Consider the following 25903-nt stretch of genomic DNA (forward strand, 5'->3'; position numbering starts at 1 on the left):
AACACCTGTACGAAGCCTAGAGTGCCTGGCCAAAGGAGAAACTTGACAAGTGTTGACCTTCACGTGAATAAGAATGAATGAAAGAACCGATCAATTAAATAACAATCAATGAATTGCTGTACCAATCATTTCTTTTTTATTTTTTTGGACAGTTAGTTGATTAAAAAGGAGAAAATGCAATGTTTAGACTATTAGAATAGCCTAAATAGTAAAAGTACGGCTGGGGAATGTCTGATGTATGATTTTAAAGGTGATAATCATATATATTCAAACTACCCTTGGAAATTCCCTGAAATAAACCATAGAAAAGTTGTAAGCACTGAAATTACATTAAAGGAAGAGAGGTGCTCACACTATGAAGCAAGAGGGAATGAGACTCCCCACAGGAGGAGAGCATCATCCCTCAGGTGTTCATTGGGTGGAATGGTCGACTGAATGTGCCACAATGTTTAAATTATTTCGTTATTTCAAAAATAATTTTCTCTTAGTGTGTAAACGGAGTTTGTGTAAGTCAAGTGTGTATAATGGCAGTCCACTGAATTACTTTTTTTTCTTTTCTTCCTTTTTTTATTTTTCCTAGTTTTATTGAAAAATAATTGACATACATCACTATGTAAGTTTAAGGTTTACAGCATGATGGTTTGATTTATATATATTGTGAAATGATTACCACAATAAGTTCAAGTAACATGCATCTTCTCATATAGAAACAATAAAAAGAAAATGGAAAAAAGGAAAAGAATTTTTTTTCCTTGTGAAGAGAACTCAGGTTTTACTCTCTTAACAACTTTCCTATACATCACACAGCAGTGTTAGCTATAGTCATTATGTCGTATATCACATCCCCAGTACTTATTTATCTTATAACTGGAAGTTTGTACCTTTTGACCACCTTCCTCCAACTCCCTCTCCCCCCTGAATTACTTTTTAATTACAGTTATATGTTTCCCGTCAGCATATCTTTCTTTCATCATTGTTGCTTGACTCTTCTAGCTCTTAATTCAGAACCATGCATTTTGGAGTGCAGTTTACTTCTAATTACTTCATTTGATTAATTTTCTCTTTTACCTGGATTATAAATTCCTTGTAACAAAAGTCTGTGTCATATGTTTCTGTGTTATCCCATGTTGGGCACTCAGTAAGGTAGTTTTTGCCCAAAAATGCTGTTTTACAGGCAGATAAACCCTCAAATATTTAGTGGCATTCAAAAGATCTACTATGGAAAAAGAAAGTGTATTTTATTTACCTCTTAAATATCTCTTGCTTTATTTGGTATTCCAGTATTCTATTATTCCCTTTTCTCTCTCTTTCCTGTCATCCCACACTTTTCAAATCCCATAGTCCCAGTCTTAGATATTTATTCACTCAAATCCACTCAACGGATTCTTACCAAGTGGCTTCCAAGTATCAGAAACTGTGAAAGCATTAGATCAAGGGGCATAACTAATTATTCTGTATTGTTTTCAGTGCATGCAATTGTTAAACAATGGTCAGAAAAGTGTCCTTTAACTTCTTAGTTTAGACCTGTAGTATTCATGGAAAACCAATTAAAGCCTATGCCAGATTCAGTCTATATGTACCTAAATCCCAATGGGAAAATCAGAGGTCATCTTTGCACCTTTGCTCCCCGCGTGGGTGGGTGGGGAGGAGAGGGCGGAAGTTGTTATGAGACATCCTCATCCACAAAGATGGAGAGTCGCCAGATGCTGAACTGCGTTCCCGCAGAGGCGGAGGTGAGCAGGAAACAGGCTGCAGGAGTGACGCAGGGGAAGCCTGGTGGGGCTGCTCAGCTCCCTGACTTGACACAGAGCTGCAGAACGAATGGCCAACACCATCGAGATTGAGTTTCAAGCCCTTGAGGGGCCCTTACAAAGTGATTCTACTTTCCAGATTGAAATTGCCCTTAATGAATAGAATCCTCACCCGCCCTGATAGGCTAAGAATAGTAGAGTGTTGGTCCAGGAGAAATTGAAGTCAAGCCAACAATACTTTTGATTTTTTTCTAGTGACTAGCATAGCTTTCTGCTATGAAGTATAATTTCAGACATGTAAAGAAGGCCCAAATCCACCCTCTAAAACAGTATGCAAGTGAGGACATTTTACTATCAGGCTGCCCTATAAACTTGTATTTCCCAATTCCATGGCCTAGAGTGCTAATTTGAAATGCAAATAATAATGTGTGTGATTTACCAGATTTGCTTTCTTTGGGACTGGGAGAACCCAGAGAAAGGAGGAGGGAGAGGTAGGTGACTGAAGAGTCGACAGGAAGGGGAGCTGGAGAAAGGTCATGAAGACACATTCTGACTGAGTTTATTAAGAAAATTGGTGTCAAGAACAACTTAATGTGAAGCTATCAGAGATAAAAGTGGCATTTTAACCTCCCTGGGCATCTGTAAAATGTGAAATAGGTACCTTCATGATTGAGAACACTGTGATTTCAAGATTCCTTTAAAGTTAAAAATCTTGGAAGCATCACTAACCTAAATGGCAGAGATTTATGTGGAAACTGAATTCTCACAGAAGGCCAGAGACACTGCCAAGGGAAGAACATTTTCCACGGACGTTGTGCCGACCAGTATGCTCAAGCGAATAGTCATTGTGATTAGCACGGTTCAACCCAAATGACACATACCTTTACGAAATCTCGGCCAGCAATGATTGCTACAAGTTCCACGCTTTCATTTTTGCATTTAAAAAACACGTAACACTGGGGCCGGCCCGGTGGCGCAAGCAGTTAAGTGTACGCGCTCTGCTGTGGTGGCCCGGGGTTCGCTGGTTCGGATCCCGGGCGCGCACTGACACACTGCTTGTCAAGCCATGCTGTGGTGGCGTCCCATATAAAGTGGAGGAAGATGGGCACGGATGTTAGCCCAGGGCCAGTCTTCCTCAGCAAAAACAAGAGGAGGATTAGCAGATGTTAGCACAGGGCTGATCTCCTCACAAAAAAAAAAAGAAAGAAAGAAAAAAAAAAAACCACGTAACACTAATTGACATTGATGTGTATAGAAGGTTTATTTTACTTGAGAATCTCAAATCATGGTATGTCTTTTATTACTGTTATTTTTATTTTGGTGGTTTCAGTAAGTAAAATGAAGGATAAGAGAAATGAAGTGATTGTCAAGCTTACATTTACCTTCAATCATTCATTCATTCAGTCATTCATTCATCAACTATCTCAGTTCACTATGTAAGACCTTGAGAATTCAATGAGTGGAAATCTAGGCAGAGTTGCTCATAAAGTTCACAGTTTGTAGGAGACACAGCATTTAATCAAATAATTACTAACTCGAGAAGCATCTACAAGGGAATCTTGGCCTCAATTTGGCGATCAGGTTGATTCTTATATTCCTGTGTCTGCATTTTATCAGAAGATGGCAAGTTTTGCTTAGGAACTACCCTCAACTTTTACTTCATTTTTATTTTAATTTTCAGAAAAGTACTTATTTATAGATAGGCAGAAGAATATATCTTAATACTTAAAATAGTACCATTTATTTACATATTTTTAATAAAAGCCAGCAGTCCAAGTTAATAACTCCGATACAATAAAAAAACTTGAATAAAACCAGCAAGATCAGTTCATATTGAGGCATGACTTTTTTCCTCCCCTTTAGACACTCTAAGTTTGCATTTCTGTGAATATGTCAGAATGTTCTGAATGCCCTACTTACCACATAGCCACCAATAAATTGATTTGTTTGTAACACAGGATAATCTTCTCCAATTTCATTTTTGATATCTTGGGCTACTTATAAAAATTTCCAGACCTGACTGGAAACATCTCTACTGAAGGAGGTGGACTCCAAATTTGTGAGTTCTTGAGATGAGAAATTGTGTTCCTTTAAAAAAAACAATCTGTGATCGCTTTTCCCTTCCTATGACATTCTGATGCCGTTTCTTCTTCCATTTCCTTTTGTTCTTTCTTAGTGCCATGTGTGACTAATACAATTCAGATGGGCTTGTAGCCATGGAAACTCTGGAAGGCAGAAATATAAGTCTATTCACTTGAGGGCATCTTTCCCATCACTCATACCTGTCAGTCTCTTGATCACTGATAACTGAAATATGCTTTATTAGACATTTAAAATGAAAATCGTTGAGATTTTTTAATTTTTATCAACTTCCTGCTTCATTTTTTAAATGGACAATAGTGTGTTTTATGAATTATTAACGTCCTACGCTGCCTTGAGGCTACTAAGGGGAAGGTGTCATATTCAGAAATAAATTCAGGTTGTGATTTCCACGAAAATGTTGAAGAACTGCAGAAAACATATCTAATAGGTATGTGTTTGTTGAGCTACTTACTCCTGAAATACAGAGCTGTCTTAGGAATATTTCATTCAATAAACACTCTTTGTAAATTAAAGCACTTTGAAAACTGTTCTTGTACAGGGGATCATTATCTTTAATGTCATTTGACAACCAGAAATTGGCTACCAAGCAGTCACTTTGAGAAATTGTTTTATCTTTCATGGAAACAAAAGGTGTACATATCAGATGGGAACTATTCTGTTCTTATTCCATTTTAATTGGTTTCTCGTCCCATCTTGGCCAATTACCTTTGCCTCCCTCCCAAATGAACATTTTGTCCATCTCCATCGAAAATTGGTCTGGTTTTCTTTCCTATTTTCTTTTTTAGTCTACAATTCCCTTCATTTGTGTTGATTTCTAGTTCATAGAATCACAGAATATTGGAACTGGAAGGGTGTCGTCGATGATCCAATTCAACACACACGTTTTACAGCGGAGACAAAGAGCTCCGGCCTCAGATGTAATGGCCTCCTTCACATCTCCTCTTTGATCATAGGCAAGTCCAACATAGCATGTCTCAGAATGAACTCTTAGATTCCCCCAAACCTGCTGCTCCCACAGTGTTTCCAATCAAATAAATGTCATGAGCATGTACCCAGTCGCTCAGGCCAAAAATCCTGAGGCCATTCATGACTTATGTTTCCCTCTCAGCCTGACATCCAATTCATCAGCCAGTCTAAATTCATGTTTCAGTCCAAAACATGAATGCCGCCTTTTAAGATGCCATCCCTGCCTCCCATCCCCCAACCCATTCTCTCTCTTCACTAGGACTTGTGTTTCTCTGTGAAACTCTTCACCATCTGAAACTGCACTGCGTGTCGACTGGCTGAATCCCTCTCACCACACTGTAATGTAAACTCCGTGAGGGCAGGGACTCTGCATACCGTATCCATCACTGACTCTCTAACTGCAGGATAGTGCTGAGGTGCAGAATATGCTCAATAAATTATGACTGAAAGATTAAACGATTGCGTTAGTTGAGTCACTGAGTGGCTATGTAATATGACTATTTAGCAGCAAAGCTGGAAAGAGAAGCTGAAGATTCTTTTCTTTCTAGTGCTTTCTCACTATAATAAGCTGCCTCTCATTGTCCTTTTATTTTGCTCTTACCTCTTTAATATTTTGCTCACAATATAACTTTTTGCTTGCAAATATAAAGAGTAATCATGCATTTACAGAGTTAATAATTTTATGGAGCTTCACAGATTGCTTGTTCTTTCTGAATGCTACCCTGTCTTTACAAGATCTAATGATATCATGTTTTCCTATTCATTCCAAGCCTAGTTGACATCCTCTTCCCAAAAAATTTTAAACTTTTTGGAACAAATAGTTCTGATATTGCAAACCAGTGTCCTTCATTTTGTATTTTGGGATGGAACAGTTACGATATTGCAAACGAAACCTGTGTACTCTCTGAGGCTTGGAGTCCTCTTCAAGTTCATTCAAATTACTGGCAGAATTCAGTTCCTTGTGTTGTAGGACTAAGGTCGCTGTTTTCTTGCCAACTGTTGCCTGGGGACTGCTCTCAGCTCCTAGGGGCCACTCCTCACTATAGGCAGTTCATAACATAGCTGTTGTGGAATTCCAGGCCACTAGAAGCACATCCTTTTGACTTCTTCCTCTACCACCAGCCAGAGAAAATTCTTGAATTTTAAGAGTTCAACTGATTAGGTCAGGCCCACCTTAGATATTTTCCCTTTTGCCATATAACCTAACAATCATGGGAATGATGTCTCATTATATTCATAGGTCTTGCCCCCACTAAAGAGAATTATACACGGCATGCACACCAGGTGTGAGGCTCTTGGGGACCATCTTAGAATCCTGCCTAAGACTTTACAATTTCTAATAAAAGTCAGAATTGCTGAGGGTATACAGAGAAATAAATAAGTCAGTAGAATCGAAATCCAGGTGCTGATTACAATCAAAATCTTTTCAGACCGAGGTGTTTCCCTTTCCCTCAGCATCTCCATTAAACGTGTCTCTTGAGATGCTACTTGATGTTAAAAAAACTTTCCGTGCACTGATTAGTTGGAAAATTTGTAAACTGGTGTTTATTTGTTTTTAATTGCATGACCTTTCAGAGCCTTTAACAATCCTGTGGAATCTTTAGTAAGAAGCATTTCCCAAGCTTACCTTACTTGGGAGCATATTTTCATGCTGGCGTGTTGGCCTACTGCATGGCTGTGCTGGTTGTTTACTGCCATGATTCTTCCTGAGCCATCAAGTTTTCTTTCTGATTGGTCGGTGCCTCTCAGTCACCTAAGTATTTTTTATATCACTCCTGTCCCAGAGCTGTAGTTCTCAACTCCGTCTTCATATTAGAATCATCTAGGGAGCTTTTAGAAATGAGTAATGCCTAGGTCCTGACTCCAGATATTAGAATATATCTCTATCATGGATGCATAAACTGAGGCAGACCCTATAGGGATATGTTTTAATGCTTCAACTATTTAAGAATAATAGCCATACATACTTGTTGAGGATATTCTATATATTAGGCATTATGCTACATGATTGAATCAACGGCATTTTCTTTAATCTTCACCAAAATCATATGAGGTCAAGATCATTAGATTTACTGTACAGAAGAGAAAATTGAAGATTTGAGGAGTGAAGTAACTTGTCCAAGGTCTCACAGGGTGGAGGCAGGATTTGAAACTAATTTGGCCTGTCTCCAAAACCCACGCCTTTATTTAATCATTCTGCTACATTGTTTAGTAAATTGGGCTTTTGTCAAAAGGACATAATATAAAATCTGCAACAGTTTCAAAAGAGCTCCTCTCTCTCTGGACCTGTGGTTACACAATGACGCAGAAAGAAAAGCACCCTGCCAGAATTTTGGCATTGTGGCTCCTTGAAAGAGGAAATCCCAGTCTTGAATTGAGAGCATGGAGCTAACGCAAGATGAAGAGCCAGGAACTCAGCCTGCCCAGTATACATTTCCAGCTGGGTAAAGCATGCTTCCTTTTACTACCATGTTGACCTGGAGTGCAGCCACTTTTTAGGCAAATTATATTAGTGCCTGCCAGGGAGAGCCAGCTACTCCATCATCTGTAAGAGGGGCATCTTTTAATTTCTGCCCACTCTGACCAATCTCACGTGGCACATGCTGATGGAGATTTGGCGTTTAACTGTTGGGCACCAAGATCCAGTAACATAAAAGGCATCAAGGGCAATTTCATTCGTATTTACTGCATTTTTTCACGTGCCTTTTAAGAGACTTAGTAACTGCACACGTCACCAGTTTCAGCAACCTAGGCTGAGACAGTAACATTTATGCTTTGAAACCACCTTTTTTTTCAGACATTCTTCAGTATGTTGCACATACCTTGTCTCATCAACACATACTCTCTCTAGAAGATGGAGAGTCCTGAGGCGTCCTCATAGATAACAATAATAAAACCACAAAAAGCATTTGAGGATGATGGACTAGCACAACGGACTGAGAAAAAGGAGCCCTGGATTCGGTTCTCATTGCTTGCAATAATTCGCTGCATTCCTTTGAGCAAATATGTAGAACCTAACTAAGATTGTCTTCTACCTTGCAGAGATGTGGTGAACAAAATGGACTGAAAGTGATTGGCTAACCTGAAAAAAAAAAGGTGTCCGTGATTCAATTCAATCCATAGACTTTTGCTGACCATCAGGGCACTGTGAGGTTAGCAAAATTAAAAAATAACCAATCTCCATTCTCCCAAAACTCAAAATCTAGGTAAAAGCAAGATAGATAGTGGAGTATCTGTGAGAATTTTTAAAACTCTATTATAAAAAATGCGGCTACAAAGTGCTTTGGGGAGGTAGAGGAGTTGATATCAGAGTTGTAAATCCTAACCCCACATTTACTTGAATGAGTAAATGACTTAATCTCCGGTAAGCCTCAAGTTTTCTCAATCAATTGGCCATAATAATATCAACCTTCAGGAACATAGTAAAGATAAACTAAAAAGTAAATGAATGAATGTGAAAAGTGCTTTGGAAAGCGGGAAACTCTTTATAAATGCTGGTTGTTGCTATTATTACTGATGCCCTTGAACCTAGAGGAAAAGGATACCGGGAGGCTTCAGAGAGGAAGGGATGTTGGAAAGGTAGATGTCTTAACATCTCACTGATTATTGTTTGTTGTTTCTCTGAAATTCAAATGTGGCTGGGTGTTCTGTGTTTTTATGGCAAGGCTACCTAGACCTTACTTGGAACCTAACACTGGGGGAGTCATCCAGAAAGAGTGTGGGCCAGGCGGGGTGCACCGGGAATGATCTTGCTGTTCTTAGCTTTCTACTTCTTCATACTTCATACCCCAGCATCGAGTCAGTTTCCTTTTTAGCAGCTGATATTGCTGACTCATGCTAGGCTTGCACTTCATTACTCTCCGTAGACCACAGGACAGATGATTAGGCAAGAATGTACTCTGTCACTCTCTCAGAGAGAAGGAAGGAGAGCTGGAAAAGCCCTTGGAAAGTAGCCTGCACAGCTCCTTGGGTCACCAAAACCTGCTGCATTCCAAGGGAATTACTTAAAGCTGAGTGTGAATTCCATCTGAATTTGGGAAAGTCCCTGTGAAGGAGCATGACACTTTTCATCTGAACACGGGGTAAACTAGCTGTTACCGTTTCTGATTAACTTCTAGGCAAATTGTATTACTCTCTGAAGCTTGTGATTTTGTTTTATTTTGCATATTGTTTTTCTTCTCTGAATGAAAGTACAAACCACAACAGAAGATTTGTGTTTTTGCGTGTGATTTTTCTAGTTGTGTTGGATTTTCCTCTCCAAATGAAAGTAGGTGTCAGTAACCCTTGGTTTTTGGGAAAACAGCCAGGAGCAGTGAAGGCACCGTATCTTCATATTGGAGAGAGGGGTTGTGTCCAGGGAGCCACCTGTCAGAGTGGTGCCCGGGGGCCAGATTTGGAGCTACCTACGTGTGGCAAAGATATTGTTCTTATTTAGCTCAATTGTTACAGAGTAATAAAAAGAGCAAAGTTTCTAAAGATGCTTTTATGCATACTGTATATGTGTGAGAAAATGACAATTGTCCCTGTGAAGAGTTTTATTATATTTTTTAATTTGAGGCAGCATTGAGTGAGGTCCTGATGGAGCATAATGATGACAGGCCCCCACACTTCCACAAAGCCAGCCCTTGAGGCCCCCACTGAGAGGAAATAAAGTAACCACAATACATTCAGCAGCTCTCCCTAATAAAAAGCATTCCAAATCGCCCCTCTAGTCCCCACAACAATACTTCTCCAAATGTTTGCTGCAAAAACTATTAGGAGAGTTCAAAATAGGGGGATTTGTCCGGGAGAAACTTTCTATGACACTGCAACACAAATCACTTGTTTCAAAACTCGGGGAAATTGCAGGGGCTCTTGTGCGCTGAGGGAATTTTATTTGTTGAGCCCTGTAACAATGTGCTCAGAATTAAGTGCTTTCTGCCAGATATCTGCCATGGCAGGAAAAACATATCTTAGAAGTGATCAGGGTATATGCCTGCTCCTCCAAGAACAGGAGTCTGAGTGATTTATGCCGGTTGCAACCTTGATTGTGAGAATAGCTATAGAGAGAGTAACTTAGTCTGAGAAATGGCTCACGTCAAAACCTGTGTAGGTCAAGATCATTGTTAATAGCATAAACTTTTACAATTTTCATTTTCAAGTCACTCAGACTGAGAATTTTAGGGGCAGAGCAGTGTGATGACTTGAACACTAGAAATATAGATTTTACTAATATGCACACTACTTTAGGTTTATAGCCAATTATGGGCATGGGTTTACACATTTTAGGTGGTAGCCTAGTTTTAAGTTGGTTAATCTAATGTACCAGATTGAGGTAAAGAAAAGCCTTATTTTCCAGATTTCTTTCAGACTGTTTTTTACACCTGTGAGTGCACACACACACACACCCTTTTCTAAAAACAAAGTACTAATCAACAAAGGAAACTTTGAAAATGGAAACAATTCTCCAGGGTTCTCGATTTCTAGTTTATTCTAACTTTGTTCCCTTAATACTTCATTAAAAATAGGAACATTTAGGTCTAACAATAATAATGTAGCTTTATCATTGGAAAAATGTAGGAATCATAGTTAGTCATACCAAAGAGAGGTAGCCACCCTGCCTCAGTAAATATAGGACTAAGTAGATTCTCGAGTGTTCTTTCTCTGGAGACCCTAGAAAATTGTATGTTTTCTGATACTTCCTGTAAAGGGGTTTTCAAGCTTCTGACCTAAAGTTCATCCTAAAACTCATTCCCTGGGAGGGAAGATAGTATATACAAAAATAATTACAAGGCAAGTCTGAGCAGAAGGTACGGGGCCAACTGACCCCATTACTAACAGGACGCACAGTGCCACGATACATTGAGGGCCCCAGGAAAATGTTGAAACTTAATTTTTAAAAAATTAGAATTAAAAAATGAGTATCATCATAATAACAGATATATAATAATGAGTCCAGCCTTAATTACATTTTTCTTTATACCAATGAAGTTAAAAATATGTAATTTTTAATATTTTATTATGGAGAAAGAAGCTTACAAGGCAAAAGTGCTGAAAGCCCATGAAAGTCACTCAGCAGATCTGGGAAGGCACCTCAGATTAGGAATTGGTCAAGCCCTATGGGGGCTCAGAGGAAGGAGGTGGTTTAGGGCTGGAGAGAATCAGAGGAGTCTCAATAAAGGAGGTGACATGTGAACCAGGCTGTAAGGGTGGGTGGACTCTCAGTTGTGATGGTGGGGAAAGACATTCCTGGCAGACGAAAGACATAAGCAAAGACATTAAAATATAGCATGGACTAATAGGATCTTAAAAAACAGAGTATGCTTCTTTTAATTTACTTTGAGTAAAAACATAAAGGATATTTTTTAAATGGTATGTATGTGTTGGTTGGTTTGCTTAGGATAATGTTTGAATTTTTTACATTCTTCTCAATTCTATCCTTAAATAACATACCACTTGCCTTAATGCAAAATTATTAAATCAGGTCTTTGAAAAAACTTCAAACATATTAAACAGGCACCTTCTTTGAAATGGCTAACTAAAAATACAAAACAAAACATATCAGTATGATACGAAAAAGATTAACTCCCCCATCTTTTGTCTGCTCCTTCTGTTTACTTGATTTTCACAGAACTCAAGTTGTTGATATGATCTTAAAATTTTTCTTTAAATAGAAGTAAAACTCACAATTTAAGAGTAATTTTTAAAAAGAGTGCTGACAAGAAATGAATTATGGGACTTTCCGTCTTAAGTCAAATAGAAGAAGTTGATGCTCTTTCAGAGCTTGTCTAAACACTTTATTCTACTTTACAAAAATCTTGGACTGGGCGTTTAGCCAAAAATGTATTTCCCTTTATCTTTTGAATGAGGTGGATCTCAGTGGAAATTTAATGTGGCTGTTTTAGGCCCATTATCATTTTTTTCTCAGCCATATTTATTGCCTATATTGAATGCCAGGTCATCTTGACAAATGGGACATAAAGTACCTTTTGTTTGATAGCTGAGATACCTCCATGCCTCAACAGAGAAGCTTTTAGTAAGCTGGACTTTGAGGGAGTTTGCTTTTCTTTGTCCAACTCCCACTCAAATCGTATATTTAGCCGGACACCTATATGGAGGGTGCACTGCCGTATGTCACGCGAGGAAGAGAAGGGAGATAAACCACAGGGGCCGATGTTTCTCCCATAGGCAGATAGATCCAAACTAGTGTTCCAGTTTCTGGCCTATTCTTGGGAAGGAACAAAGAGGTTGGAGCGAGAGGGGCAGAGATGTTTTCTAGAGGTCAAACACCATAACAGTTGCTTATTATGAGCCTTCTCTGAACCAGGCACTATGCTATGAGTTTTACATAAATCTTATTTAAATCCTCACAATAAGCCTGCAGGATAGATATTATCTCCTTTTTTGGTGGAAGAATGAAAGCATTTGAATCGTTGCCAAATAAATGTACAGAAAATACACACTACAGAAGTTCAGAGGGAAGGAAAAATCAGTGGAATAGGGTTGGCCAGGATGGTCTCATGGTGGAGCTTGAAATGTGTGTATCATTTGGACTAGCAGAGGGCAAGGAAGGGGTGTTTCATAAAAGATGTGTTAGAGAGATCAAAAGAAACATTTGGACTCTAGTGACCAGGGATTTGGGTTTATATAGGGGAAAAAAATGGAAGATAAGTCTAGTAAGGCAGTTTGGGGACACGTTCAGAGGACAAATTAGGTTGGGTTTCTGGAAGCAAAATCTGAAGCAGAGATTCAGGTCCGTGTGTTTTATTGTGGCTGTGCTGTCAGGAGAAAGGGAGCAGGGGCAGTAGGATTTAGCAAATGGAGGTGCTCAGCACCAATGTGGTTTCAGCTGGAGTCTGGCTACAGCTGGATGCCAGGGGGAGCTCGGAGCCTGAACAGCACCAGAGAGTTGGTCCCACCTTGAAGCAATGGCAGTAGCCTTTGTCTCTCTGTACTCCTTTGGGTGTGGGCTGCACTGACGAGTGGGGAGCTCACTTGTGGGGCTCACATTTATCTGGAAGCAATTCTCCAGAGAAGGGGGTAGCTGTCAACAGTCAGCAGACAATACTCTCAGTAGCTGAGGAAGGGCACATGCCCTTATAAAGGGGATTGGGGTGGGACTCCAATGATGTCCACTATGGAGGGACTCGAATGCCACGCTGAGAAGTTTGGGATTTTCCTTACCGAGCTCTAGCGGGCTGTTAAAAGAGGTTGAGGAGGGGATTTCCCCATCACAACGCTATTCTGGCATGAATAATATGGAGTGTTAGGAAGAAAGGATTAGAAGAACAAGTAACTAAAAGAACAAAGATCTTTTCATAGACAATGATGATAAAAGTATCTAATATTTATTGATCATTTAGTATAGACAGACACTGCAATAAATGCTTTATGTGGATTATTTCAGTTCCCAAAATATTCTCCAAAATCTTATTATATTACAGATGGGGAAAATGAACTTTTAAAAGATTAAGTAACTTGCTCAAATGCCATGGCTGGTAAGTGGTGGAACCAGAGTAACCAGTACTTTACAAGGCTTCCTGGCAGGTAGAACTCAGTAACCTTGTGGGAGGAGGGAGGCCATTTGTACTTGTTTCCGATGGCCACTCTAACAAATTACCACCAACTCGGTGTCTTAAAACAACAGCAATTTCTTCTCTCAGGGTTCTGGAGGCCAGAAGTCAGGAATCAGTATCACTTGGCTGAAATCAAGGTGTCAACAGTTGGCCGGTTTTCAGTTTACCACACTGCAGAAAAAAGTCAAAGGTTTCCGGGGCTGTGTGACCAGAAGAAGAGTGGCTCTAAAGAAAAAAAAAACATGAGACCAGACACGTGATTGGAGCAGAGACAGAAATGGAGGAGGTTGGTTTGGGGTGTACTGGGTCTGAAGTGTTGGCAAAACATCCAAGCGGCCAAATCCAGAGGGCAGTTAGAAGTCCATGGCTGGCGCTCAGAGGGAGTCGGAGATACAGATTTAGCCCCGTGAGTAGGAAGGGATGGGCAAGGCTGAGAAGGGCACCATTACCACACAGAACACAGCCTGAAGCGCTAAGGATGAGCGTCATCTCTCCTTGCAGCGCGTCCTGCCTGCCTGCTTTTCCTCTCATCTAGGTGCAAGATGGTACCTACTCAGAGCTACACTCCAAATGTTTCTCTCGCTTATTTCATTTTGATTCTCAACTTCTGCTACTCTCAGCACAAACCCATGCCTCCTCAGTCGTCTTTTTGATCCGAGCCTAATTCAGCCTTCTCTCTTTCCCCATCCACTGTGCATCTGCCTCTGCCATGTCCAGTCCTTAACTGGTCTATTCTATTCTCCTAATTATGGGCTTTATTTTTCTCACTTAGGTGTCTTAATAGGAAAAATTGTCTTATCACTTATGCTACAGAGTCCTCCCCATTTCCTGTATCAAGGCAGAACATGGGTTCATCTGCTTCTCACTCCTCGTTGTTCTTTCAGACCGTTGAAATACAGTGATCACCCGAAAGCTTTTCATCTGAGGTCTGTCAGCCCTATTTGTATAGCTTTATGACTCTTCATTTCCAAAACTCTCTTCTGCTGTATACCTCTTTCCAGGATCTGTCTCCAACTTCCTTCAGGACTGCCATACAGAAATCCCACGTGTGCGTTCCATCCCGTATCTTGTTGTTGTGTCTGCATGTTGAGATCTTTTGGGAATTCCTTTTCAACTTCACTGCTCTTCCTCTTTAGTCCTTTTAAAAAATTTCTCACCCATTGCCTCTCCACTCTCCATTCACGCCACTGCAGATTCTGCTCTTTCAAGTGCTTCATCCTGGCTGTTAAAGATCTCTGATTGTACTTGGATGTCTATTCAGCCAGAACACCATGACAAGAATTATGTTCCTTCAATAGTCCAGGCTCTGTGCTCAGTATGATGGGATACAAGATGAATCTGACACAGTCCTTGTGTTTAGCAAGTTCACAGTCAAGTAGACAGATAAGTACATAAGTAACTATCTTACGCGTAGAGTATGTTGAGTGCCAGAAGAGAGGGATAAATGGTGAGAAATTTCAGAGGATAAAGAAATTACTTTAAAGAGGGAAAGATCAAGGAAGCCTCAAATGTGAAGGTAGTTTTTGAGTTAGGTACTATATAATCCTGGAAAGAGAGGCAAAAGGATATTCTAAACTGAAGGAGTATCATGGGGAAAGCTAGAAAAATAAGGAATATACAGGACACAGGTATTCCAGCTTTGCTGGAATCCATGTGTATTAGTCTACTCAGGCTGCCATAACAAATTACCATAGACTAGGTGGCTTAAACAACAGAAATTTGTTTACTCACAGTTCTGGAGGCTGGGAAGTCCAAGATCAAGGTGTCAGCCAATTCAGTTCCTGGTGAGGATCCTGTTCCGGGCTTGCAGATGGCTGCCTTCTTGTGATGTCTTCACATAGCAGAGAGAGAGTGCCCTCTCTCTTCCTCTTTTTATAAAGTCACTAATCCCATCACAAGGACCCCATCCTCATGACTTCATCTAACCCTAATACCTCCCAAAGGCCTCATCTCCAAATACCATCATCTTGTAGGTTATGAATTCACAAACATGTGAATTTGGGGAGGGGGAATACAATTCAGTCCATAGCAGCATGGTAAAAAAAGGAAATAAACTGGAGAAGAGGGAAAGGTAAATTGGGGTTAAATTGTGGAAAGTAGTAAAGTTAAGGCTAAAGAATTTTTATCTCACTTGGTAGGAAATGTGGAACGATTGAAAATGTTTGAGCAGGAGAATACCATTCTCAGTACAAAATTCATTCAGTAAGTACTTATCATGTGCCTGCTATGTTTAAGGTACTGTCCCTAGTATGAGAGGATACAACTCTATAACATGACATTTGACTTTAACAAGCTCAATTTTAGTGAAGAGACAAGGCAGCATACATATAGTTAATATGTCAGTGTATACTATTAATGGCAGAGTTATTAATGAAGTATAGTTTTAGCCCAAGGAAGGCAACAGTGCTGAAGAAGTAAGGATGTCTTCCCAGAGCCGTGTTCGGGACGTGATGTGACAACAGTTGTGACAAATGTTGGGAAGGGCCAAAAAATGGAGGCAGGGATATAACTAGCTTTTATTAAATAGTAATCTAGGTGCGGGGTAATTGAGACCTGAAATAGATGGGTAGTTCTTGGAAATGGCTGTGAGAGATAGTGAAGAGGCATAACTCCTATTACATGGCAACTACCTAAATTGGAGTGAGGGGGATAAAGCTGAGGGAGTTTATAAGATTATTTTCAGGTTTTTCCTCTGGCTGCCTAGTTAAACAATGTGTTGCCAGGGGAAATGAGAAGGTTGAAAGCTTGTATTTAGGTACAAATTGGATTTGGATTTGAACTTGTTGAGTTTATAGTGATGCAGGCTATCTAGACAGGGGTGTTGAAATGTAGTAGTGGAACTTAGGATGTTAATCAAGACCAGAGGTTCAGATTTTGGAAGCATCAGGTAGAAAGGATTGCTTAAGCCTTGGGAGAAGATGTGATCAGGGAGAAAGAGTAGGAGCCAAGGGCAGAGCTTGGAAAACACCTACACTGTTGACCTGAAAGAGAAGACAGAAAAAAGTGAGGTGAAAGGCAGCCAGGGAGATGAGTAGAACCTACAAAGTATGCCACAGAGGGAGTTTTGATATGGAGGGTGATCAAAGGAGAAAGATTGAGATCAAAGAATTGAGGACAGAGCATAGGTCACTGCCTCTGGTTACCACTAGTTACCTTTGAAACAATAGTTCCAGTAAGTGTTGAGATAGAGCTGTGTTTTGAGGACTAAGTGCCAGTAGCTGGAAGAATAAAATGAGACTATTTTCAAGATTTTGATACTGGAAAGGGATGGATGAGAAAAGATTAAAGCTTAGTTTATCTGAGAATAATAATAATAAACAACTGGGTACTTAGAACATAGCAGACATTCTTATAAATGCGATATGTGCATTTACTCAAGTCTCATAATTCTATGAAGCAGATTATTTTTGTTGCCTCCATGTTTCTTATCATGGAACTGAGGATCAGAGGGGTAAAAATATCTTGCCCAAGATAACATAACTAGTGACTAAGTGACAGAGCTGGGACTCAAGTCCAGGTAAGACTGCTCCTAAACACTGCACAAACTGTACAATAAGTCTGTAGATTTAGGGAAAGAGAGAGAAAAGGATTGAAAAAGACAAGGCAGAGAGGACGGTTCCAGAGGCAGTCAGCCACGTCCACGCTCTCTTCATTAACAACACGGATTCCAGACTTCCTTGCTTTGGCTCTCTCCATGTCTGCCATGCCACCTTCCAATCTGGTCTCACCCCAACTTTCCTGTTTTTCTTTTTTTTTTTTTAATTATTTAATATTTTAATATAACAGAATTATATAAAGTTTTTTTTTGTTTGTTTCTTTATTGCAGTAACATTGGTTTATAACTTTGTATAAATTTCAGGTGTACATCATTGTACTTCTATTTCTGCATAGATTACATCATGTTCACCACCAAAATACTAATTACAACCCATCACCACACACATGTGCCGAATTATCCGTTTCACCCTCCTCCCCCCCCCTTCCCCTCTGGTAACCACCAATCCAATCTCTGTCCCTATGTGTTTGTTTATTGTTGTTATTATCTACTACTTAATGAAGGAAATCATACGGTATTTGACCTTCTCCCTCTGACTTATTTCACTTTGCATTATACCCTCAGTGTCCATCCATGTTGTCACAAATGGCTGGATTTCATCGTTTCTTATGGCTGAGTAGTATTCCATTGTGTATATACACCACATCTTCCTTATCCATTCGTCCCTTGAAGGGCACTTAGGTTGCCTCCAAGTCTTGGCTATTGTGAATAACGCTGCAATGAACACAGGGGTGCATGTACCTTTACAAATTGGTGTTTTCAAGTTCTTTGGATAAATACCCAACAGTGGAATAGCTGGATCATATGGTAGTTCTATCTTTGATTTTTTGAGGAATCTCCATACTGTTTCCCATAGTGGCTGCACCAGTTTGCACTCCCACCAGCAGTGTATGAGAGTTCCCTTCTCTCCACATCCTCTCCAACACATGTTGTTTCCTGTCTTGTTAATTATAGCCATTCTGAAGGGCGTGAGGTGATATCTCATTGTAGTTTTGATTTGCATTTCCCTGATAGTGATTTTGAACATCTTTTCATGTGTCTGTTGGCCATCTGTATATCTTCTTTGGAGAAATGTCTGTTCAGGTCTTTTGCTCATTTTTTAATTGGGTTGGTGTTTTTTTGTTGTTGAGATGCATGAGTTCTTTATATATTTTGGAGATTAAGCCCTTATCAGAAGTATGGTTTGCAAATATCTTCTCCCAATTGTTAGGTTGTCTTTTCGTTTTGTTGATGGTTTCCTTTGCTGTGCAGAAGCTTTTTAGTTTGATGTAGTCCCATTTGTTTATTTTTTCTATTGTTTCTCTTGCCCAGTCAGACGTGGTGTTTGAAAAGATGTTGCTAAGACCGATGTCGAAGAGCGTACTGCCTATGTTTTCTTCTAGAAGTTTCACAGTTTCAGGTCTTACATTCAAGTCTTTAATCCATTGGGAGTTAATTTTTGTGTATGGTGTAAGCTAAGTGTCCACTTTCATTTTTTTGCATGTGGCTATCCAGTTTTCCCAACACCATTTGTTGAAGAGACTTTCCTTTCCCCCATTGTATGTTCTTGGCTCCTTTGTCAAAGATTAGCTGTCCATAGATGTGTGGGTTGATTTCTGGGATTTCGATTCTATTCCATTGATCTGTGTGTCTGTTTTTGTGCCAGTACCATGCTGTTTTGGTTACTATAACTTTGTAGTATATTTTGAAATCAGGGAGTGTGATACCTCCAGCTTTGTTCTTTTTTCTCAGGATTCCTTTAGCTAGTCAGGGTCCTTTGTTGTTCCATGTAAATTTTAGGATTCTTTGTTCTATTTCTGTGAAAAACGTTATTGGAACTTTGATAGGGATTGCATTGAATCTCTAGATGGCTTTAGGAAGTATGGACATCTTAACTATGTTAATTCTTCCAATCCAAGAGCACGGAATATCTTTCCATTTCTTTGTGTCTTCTTCAATTTCTTTCAGCAATGTTTTATAGTTTTCCGTGTACAGCTCTTTCACCTCTTTGGTTAAGTTTATTCCTAGGTATTTTATTCTTTTTGTTGCAATTGTAAATGGGATGGTATTCTTAATTTCTCTTTCTGCTACTTCGTTGTTAGTGTATAGAAATGCAACTGATTTTTGTATGTTGATTTCGTATCCTGCTACTTTACCATATTCGTTTATTACTTCTAAAAGTTTTCTGGTGGATTCCTTACGGTTTTCTATATATAAAATCATGTCATCTGCAAATAGTGACAGTTTCACTTCTTCCTTTCCAATTTGGATCCCTTTTATTTCTTTCTCTTGCCTGATTGCTCTGGCTAGAACTTCCAGTACTATGTTAAATAGGAGTGGTGACAGTGGGCATCCTTGTTTGGTTCCTGTTCTTAGAGGGATGGCTTTCAGTTTTTCACCATTGAGGATGATATTAGCTGTGCGTTTCTCATATATGGTCTTTATTATGTTGAGGTACTTTCCTTCTATTCCCATTTTATTCAGAGTTTTTATCATAAATGGATGCTGTATCTTGTCAAATGCTTTCTCTGCATCTATTGAGATGATCATGTGATTTTTATTCTTCATTTTATTAATGTGGTGTATTACGTTGATTGATTTGCGAATGTTAAACCATCCCTGCATACCTGGAATAAATCCCACTTGATCATGGTGTATAATCTTTTTAAGGTATTGTTGTATGCGATTTGCTAGTATTTTGTTGAGGATTTTTGCATCGATGTTCATCAGTGATATTGGCCTGTAGTTTTCTTTTTTTGTGTTGTCCTTGTCTGGTTTTGGTATCAGGGTAATGTCAGCTTCATAGAATGAGTTAGGGAGCTTCCCCCCCTCCTCAATTTTTTGGAAGAGTTTGAGAAGGATAGGTATTAAGTCTTCTTTGAATGTTTGGTAGAATTCACCAGGGAAGCCATCTGGTCCTGGACTTTTATTTTTGGGGAGTTTTGTGATTACTGTTTCGATCTCCTTACTGGTGATTGGTCTATTCAAATTCTCTACTTCTTCTTGATCCAGTTTTGGAAGGTTGTATGATTCTAAGAATTTATCCATTTCTTCCAGATTGTCAAATTGGTTGGCATATAGCTTTTCATAACATTCTCTTATAATCTTTTGTATTTCTGAGGTGTCTGTTGTAACCTCTCCTCTTTCATTTCTGATTTTACTTATTTGTGCCTTCTCTCTTTTTTTCTTGGTGAGTCTAGCTAAAGATTTGTGAATTTTGTTGATCTTTTCAAAGAAACAGCTCTTGGTTTTATTAATTTTTTCTATTGTTTTTTTGGTCTCTATTTCATTTATTTCTGCTCTGATTTTTATGATTTCCCTTCTTCTACTGATTTTGGGCTTTGTTTGTTCTTCTTTTTCCAGTTCCTTTAGGTGCATTGTTAGATTGTTTATTTGAGATTTTTCTTGTTTGTTGAGATAGGCCTGTATCGCTATAAACTTCCCTCTTAGAACCGCTTTTGCTGTATCCCATAAATTCTGGCATGTCGTATTTTCATTTTCATTTGTCTCCAGGTATTTTTTGATTTCTTCTTTGATTTCTTCGTTAACCCAGTCGTTGTTCAGTAGCATTTTGTTTAATCTCCACATATTTGTGGCTTTTCTGATTTTCTTCCTATAGTTGATTTCTAGTTTCATACCGTTGTGGTCCGAAAAGATGCTTGGTATTATTTCAATCTTCTTAAATTTATGGAGACTTGTTTTGTGGCCTAATATGTGATCAATCCTGGAGAATGTTCCATGTGCATTTGAAAAGAACATGTATTCTTCGGTTTTTGGATGGAATGTCTGTATATATCCACTAGGTCCATCTGTTCTAGTGTGTCATTTAAGACCAATGTTTCCTTATTGATCTTCTGTTTGGATGATCTATCCGTTGGTGTAAGTCGAGTGTTAAAGTCCCCTACTATTATTGTGTTACTGTCTATTTCTGTTTTTATGTCTGTTAATAATTGCTTTATATATTTAGGTGCACCTACATTGGGTGCATAGATATTTACAAGTGTTCTATCCTCTTGTTGGATTGTTCCCTTGATCATTATGTAATGCCCTTCTTTGTCTCTTTTTACAGTTTTTGTTTTAAAGTCTATTTTGTCTTATATGAGTACTGCTACCCCAGCTTTCTTTTCATTGCCATTTGCGTGGAGTATCTTTTTCCAACCCTTCACTTTCAGTTTGTGAGTGTCTTTAGGTCTGAAGTGTGTCTCTTGTATGCAGCATATATATGGGTCTTGTTTTTTTATCCAGTCAGCCACCCTATGCCTTTTAATTGGAGCATTTAATCCATTGACATTTAAAGTAGCTATTGATAAGTATGTATTTACTGCCATTTTTTAACTTTTTTTTTTTCTCAGTGTTTTAGTAGTCCTTCTCTGTTCCTTTCTTCTTCTATACAGAATTGATGGTCACTTTAGTTTGACCTCTGTCTGAAAGCCGTACTCTTTAACTCCCCTCCTCCGTCATTTTATGTTTTTGATATCATATCTAACCTCTTTTTTGTGCATTTGTATCCATTGCCCTCTTATCATGGAAATAGATAATTTTTCCTATTTGTGGTCTTCTCTTTTCCCCTTAAATCAGTCCCTTTAACATTTCTTGTAGCACTGGTTTCTTGGTGACAAACTCCTTTAATTTTTGCTTATCTGGGAAAATTTTGATCTCTCCTTCCATTTTGAATGATAACCTTGCTGGGTAGAGTATTCTTGGCTGTAAGTTTTTTCCTTTTAGCACTTTAAATATATCATGCCATTCTCTTCTAGCCTGTAAGGTTTCTGCTGAGAAGTCAGCTGATAGCCTTATGGGGTTTCCTTTTTATGTAACTTGACTTTCTCTTGCGGCTTTTAGGATTCTCTCTTTATCTTTAATTCTGGACATTTTGATTATGATGTGTCTTGGTGTGGGCCTCTTTGGGTTTATCCTGTTTGGGGCTCTCTGTGCTTCCTGTACCTGGATGTCTGTTTCCTTCCTTAGGCTAGGGAAGTTTTCATCTATCATTTCTTGAAATAGATTCTCTGCCCCCTTGTCTCGCTCTTCTCCTTCCGGGACACCTATAACACGGATGTTAGTGTGCTTGATGTTGTCCCAGAGGTCCCTTAGACTGTCCTCACTCTTTTTAATTCTTTTCTCTTTTACCCGTTCACCTTGGGTAATTTCTTCTAGTCTTTCGTCCAGCTCACAGATCCGTTCTTCTGTATCCTCTACTCTGCTTTTGAGTCCCTCTAATGAATTTTTCATTTCCAGTATCCTATTCTTCATTTCTGATTGGTTCTTTTTTATATCTTCCATTTCTTTGTTGACATTCTCACTGAGTTCATCTATTCCTCTCCCCACATCAGTGAGCATCCTTAACACTCTTAGTTTGAACTCTCTGTCGGGTAGGTTGCTCATTTCTGTTTCACTTAGTTCCTTTTCTGGGGTTTTGTCCTGTTCCCTTACTTGGAATGTATTCTTTTGCCTCCTCATTTTGCCTCTTTCCCTGTGCTTGTGTCTACGTATTAGGTAGGTCAGCTACGTCTCCTGCTCTTGGATAGGTGACCTTATGTAAGTGATGCCTTAGGAGGCTTCCAGTGTGCTTCCCTCAGTTCTCAATGTTCCAGGGGTGACCCCTATGTGGGCTACCTGTGTCCTTCTGTTGTGGCCTGTTTGCTCTCCCCGTAGGCACCCAGGGAGGCTGAGTTATGCTCCTGGCCAGCTGTTGTAATGCTCAGCTGCTTGTAGTTGTTGTGGGCCCTTCAGTCTCTTTATGAGGTGTGGGGAGCCCCAGCACAGTTGGCTGCAAGTTCTAATACCACATTTGTGTTGCAGTATTTCTTGTAAGTGAGTAGGCCCCCAGCATGGCAGGTTGTTAGGCTCAGGGCCTTACAATTGCTGTAAGCCTCTAGCCTATTAGGTCTCTTGTCAGCTCTCTGAGGATTGCAGCTGGGTGGGGCTGGCCTCAGGCACAGGAGCACCCAATTGTTTCAGGCTTTGGAAGGTGGGGCAAACCTCCTATGTGGGTCTTTGAGAAGCACAAGTCTTCTGCAGCTGACAAGCCCTGCCGCCCACAGGTCCACACACACAGTCAACACAGTCCTGCCCCGTGTGAGTGCCCCAACTTCTCCAAGCGGACCCAGTCTCTCCACGGCAGGAGCCCCACACACTCCACCACTGCCCCACACTCTCCACCCGCTCCTTGTGCACACCCTGCCCCGCTCAAGTCGGCTCAGTTGCCAGGCTGCAGAGAATCCAGTCACCAATCTATGCAGGCCCACAAGTTGCCTGAGGGCTTGTTGTTGGGTGGGTCCAGTCTCTAGGGTGGGCTGCCTGCCCTGGCTGAGCTGGATTAAATCGGTGCTCTAGCGGGTGGGGCAGACCCTGGGCTAGCAGGCCCCAGGGAGAACTCCAATGGCGTCTGTGTCAGCACGCCCACACCGGGCCACAATAATGGCCGCCGCCAATGTCCCAGTCCCTGGAGAGGTCTCACCCCTTACCGAGATGCACTCAGGGCCCATTAGGTGAGTCTCTTGTCACCAAAGCACTGTGCACCTTTCTTTGTGGTGATTTTAGGATGCTTTCTGAAATGGGTGAGTTTGCGCGCGGGTCCTTTAAGAGCCAGTTTTAGTTTCTTTGTGAACCGGGTTTTCTGGGGGTACTCCCCAATGCTTTAGTAGCAGGCAAAGTCAGATATTATGCCGCTGGTCTCGATTGTGCTGGGTCCACAAAATGCCCACAGCGGGGGCGCTCCCTGGCTCAGGGCCCCGCGCCTCCAGGGAGGGCTGCGGACCTGTGAACTGCTCCTGGCGGCCATGAAGCTGGTGGCTTGTGAAGGCGGCGTTTTTCCTCTCCAGAAGGGAGTCTCTGCCTCTTCCACCTCAGTTAGGATTGTCCGTTGTTGTAGGAGTTCCTCTTATCCAGTTTTCAGTTCTGTCTCAGGGGTAATTTTTCCACGAGTAGTTGTAAATTGGCTGTGTCCACGGGAGGAGGTGAGTTCCGAGTCTGCTTACGCCGCCATCTTGACCTATAATCCCCAACTTTCTTGTTTTTCAATGCCCACTTCCAATTTTATTGAGAAACATACAAAACATGCAGATCCAGTCTACTGAATATTTAGTAATTAGCTATTTGCCCTCTACTACCTAGAAATCTTTCCTGTCGTCTCTTGTGGGTTACCTCATTGATTCCCTACAATAGACACTGAAAAACTTTATTTTCCAAAAAGCAACAAATTCACACTCTCTACCTCATCTAATAAATATCACATATTACCCAATCAACTTATCTGAAGAATGACATCAGCACCCTCTTTAGAAACTTGAAACGTTTCCTCATTGCTTGTGGGATTTCTGTTCAGATTCCTCAGCATGTTATTCAAAGCCCTCTTAAGCTTGATCTAAATCTTTTTATTCCTTCTGTTTACTACTTCCCTGCATTCTAAAACATCCAGAGTACTCATTGTTTCTAGAATACTGGCTGTTTTTTCTTCTTTGGGTCTTTGATCTTGCCATTCCCTTAGTCTTAGATGCCCATTCTGTCATTTTCATTCATTGAAATGCTAACCACCCTTCCACTCCCAAGTCAAATGAAACCTCTTTGAGAAGCTTGATTATCCCAATAAGAAAACTACCACTCTCTCGTCTGAACTCAAAATATCATAGAGCAAAACAGAGATCTTATTCCCATAGAACTTCCATAGCCCCACCTTTATACTTACTTGGGATGGTAAGCCTGCTTCCAAGGGTCACAGAGAAACTGCCATGGGGTAGCTTATCCAAATGCTCCTAGCTTTTATATGTTCCAAAGTATTTTGAGGGTATATTGCAGGCCTAATTCATTATTGAATTCCTGATAGAATTTACCACAGTGATTTGTCCTTACCCTACTCAATAATGATTTATTGAATAAATGAATGATGCTTTCAGATGTAGAGTCATGATGATGAAAAGGACATGATCAATAGATTGTTTATTCTATTTTGGTGTGGAGAGGAAACCTCTTGCCCCTAAATTTTATCAGTGCAACATTTTCTTCTGTAATATATGGTAGATTTTTCTGTGAATTCTTCCAATGGCTTGTAGATAAGAAGTACCAAGTTATATCAGTTGGTATATGATAATAAAGATATAAGTCATTCAACTTATGACTCTGATAAGAAGAAACTAGAGAAAATTTGAACCCCAAATTCATAAAAGGACATAATGACCTTTCCTGTCAAAGTTTGTACATTTTATACATTCGGAAATAGTCATTTTTGACTTATAAATTTATGACCTGTAACATATTAAAAATGAATCTATAAAAATGAAAATATAATAGTTCCAATTGAATTATTATCTCCCAAGACCTTTTATTTCCAAAAGTGGAAAATGTTGGTGCCTTACACAAATTAAATTGGACTTGGCTAATTTCATTCAACAAAAGTGTGCCAAATGATGTAATTTTGAATCAAAATTATTATGTAATTACATTCATGTTCAAAGTGCATATGGGTAAGTTATGTAAATTCTAAGATGGTTAATTTGTTTTCATTAAATTATTTTTTCCATAGTTTCTTTAGAGGAAATGAATCCAAGTTGTTATCCTAATTACAACCAAACACCAACTAACTGAAACCTAAAATTGGATAATGTTTGCTGCAATCAGCTTTTATGAGAAAGAAGAGAATACCAAGACTATAGGTTGGAAATAATTTATCCTCCCCACCCATGCAAATTCCATGGTGTGTCTTGGAACCTATTCCAATTCATTCTTTATTGCTGTAATTCCTTAATCTTCAATTTTGTTTATTTAATAACAAATATTTACTGAAGGTGCTCTAGGCCATGTGCTGTAAATCCATGTTGAAAAATTAGTATTTGTAATAAATATTCTCAGGTACTGCAAGGACCTCAAATAAACATTAAATTATATTCAGTGTACTGTACATATGAGGACAAGAAATATGGATTGTGGCAACTATTAGAAGGCACCACTCAGATCTCCTATGGCATGAAGTGTAATTGTCTAATGTCCCAAGCTGC

At 39.6% G+C, this 25903-nt stretch overlaps 1 long non-coding RNA gene across 3 annotated transcripts in view; it reads left to right on the forward strand.

The window, feature by feature from the left end:
* The first annotated feature begins 23339 nt into the window (after window positions 1–23339).
* LOC131419165 (uncharacterized) overlaps window positions 23340–25903 on the forward strand; it is a 51940-nt gene continuing 49376 nt past the window's right edge. For 2 of the 3 annotated variants that reach the window (XR_009223158.1, XR_009223159.1), the window contains exon 1: window positions 23351–23401. This is a non-coding gene — a long non-coding RNA (uncharacterized LOC131419165). Of the gene's footprint in view, window positions 23402–25903 lie in introns of all 3 variants that reach the window. The other variant, XR_009223161.1, reaches the window with a different exon arrangement.

The sequence above is a fragment of the Diceros bicornis genome, chromosome 20 (assembly GCF_020826845.1).
Source record: "Diceros bicornis minor isolate mBicDic1 chromosome 20, mDicBic1.mat.cur, whole genome shotgun sequence".
NCBI lineage: Eukaryota > Metazoa > Chordata > Mammalia > Perissodactyla > Rhinocerotidae > Diceros > Diceros bicornis.